The sequence below is a fragment of the Phascolarctos cinereus genome, unplaced genomic scaffold, assembly GCF_003287225.1.
Source record: "Phascolarctos cinereus isolate Bilbo 61053 unplaced genomic scaffold, phaCin_HiC Scaffold_4;HRSCAF=312, whole genome shotgun sequence".
Taxonomy (NCBI): Eukaryota; Metazoa; Chordata; class Mammalia; order Diprotodontia; family Phascolarctidae; genus Phascolarctos; species Phascolarctos cinereus.
In genome coordinates this window covers 234,075,523-234,077,721 of record NW_027555847.1, presented here as the reverse complement: position 1 = coordinate 234,077,721, position 2,199 = coordinate 234,075,523, and positions in this window count along the sequence as shown.

The window sequence follows — 2,199 nt, the reverse complement described above, 5'->3', positions numbered from 1 at the left end:
GTTTATAGGCTTAGAGTCACCTAAAGCACTGGGAGGTTAAGTGACTTCTCCTGAGTCAAAGGGTAAGTATCAGATACAGATCCAGTTCAACTCTCTAGCCGTCGTACTACATTGCCTCAAAGTAACATATAAGAATGCAAATTGACTCAGTGAAAACTATATAGATATCTATGTACAGAAGAACAAAAAGGAGAACCTTAGAATCATAGGATATTAAAAGTAGATTCAGAAGACATGAGTTTAGATCCTGGCTCTGCTATATATACTTAAACAACCTTAGAAAATATAATTTCCTGATCCAACCATTTTGGAGAGCAATTTGGAACTATGCCCAAAGGCTATAAAAATGTGCATACCTTTTGACCCAGCAATAGCACTTCTAGGGCTGTATCCCAAAGAGTTCATACAAATGGGAAAAGGACCCATATGTACAAAAATATTTATAGCAGCTCTTTTTGTGGTGGCAAAGAATTGGAAATTGAGGGGATGCCCATCAATTGGGGAATGGATGAACAAGTTGTGGTATATGAATGTAATGGAATACTATTGTGCTATAAGAAATGATGAACAGGGTGACTTTAGAAAAACCTGGAAAGATTTGTATGGTCTGATGCTGAGTGAAGTGAGTAGAACCAGGAGAACGTTGTACACAATAATAGCCACATTGTGCGATGACTAATATTGATAAACTTAACCTTTCTCAGCAATACAAGGATCTAAGACATCACCAAAAACCTCATGATGGAAAATGCTATCCACATCCAAAGAAAGAACTATGGAGTTTGAATGCAGGTTGAAGCATATTATTTGCTATTTTTTTCTTCTGTTGAGTTTTGTTTCCTCTTTCTGGTGGTTCCTTCTATGGGTTCTAATTCTTATTTGCAACATAACTAATGTGAAAATATATTTAATAGGAATGTATATGTATAGCCTACATAAGATTGTGTGCTGTCTTGGGGAGGGTGGTGGGGAGGGAGGGGGGAGAAAAAATTTAAACTCAGAAGCATATGGAAGTGATTGTTGATATATCAAAATAAGTTAATTAAAAAAAAAGAAAATATAATTTCCCTTTCGGGACTTAGTTTTCCTCATTTATAAAATAAAGGGTTGAACTAGGCAAACTGTAAGGTCCCTTTCGACTCTAAAATTAATTCTAAGATGGCAAAGATACCTTCTAGCTCTAAAACACTATAATCCTACTCTCTTGGCATTACAGATTTGAAAACTACAAACCAAAAAGGGAACTGGATAGATTTGCATGCCTAGGCATCCACTTATGTGTACTTTGGAATATATTGTGTGATGTGGGAGAGGACTGCCCAGCATGGTGTGCCTGCTCTTTGAGTGAAGCAGAATAGCTCAAAAGCAACATGAGTTGCACAAATTTAGAGACATCTTCATTCCAAATGTTCATGCTGACTATTTGTGTCTGACCTGCGGTAGAATCTTCCGAGCTCATATTGGTTTGATCAGCCATAGCTGGACACATTGTACCTTGACTCCAATTTAGTGATGTCATTTTGGTTCTCTTTGAGAATGAAGGAAAACAACTAAAAAAACTCAACCAACAACCAATGTGTACACATATACACACATATACATACACATATGCATATATACATGTTATATATGTGTGTGTGTACACACACATATGCACATATACAAAAAGGTTCTCTGGCCCTACTCTCTGAAGCCTGGGCCTATTACATATTAGAGCCTCCTTTGCCCACCCAGCGATGTTCAGGACCCTAAGGGAGCTGGGAATCTCTTTTTCTACCATTGGCTTAAGCCCTACACTGATTATGTTCCCTCATATTTAGGGGCTCATTGATTTGCAGACCATTTCCACTTAACCACCTGAAATCAGATTAGCCTTTACAACAGGATATTTACTTAAAAGATATCAGTAAGAACAAATGCACAAACATTCCTTTTTAACACTTCGGGGGCACAACCCCTACCCTGCTTGGATTACCGTCTCAAAATTTAATTCAGTTCCTACATAGCATTACCTGCACCAAGTATACCCTGACTGGATTCTTAGACCCCCTGAATCACCCTGGTTTGAGCATCCGGTTGGACAGTCTATTCCCTGAACATATAGAATAGCAAAGGTTAGTTTTTTGGAGTGAGGGGGGAGAACTGATAGTGAAAGGGGATGTTCCTCAGGCTCTCTTCCCTTACCACTTTATGTAACTA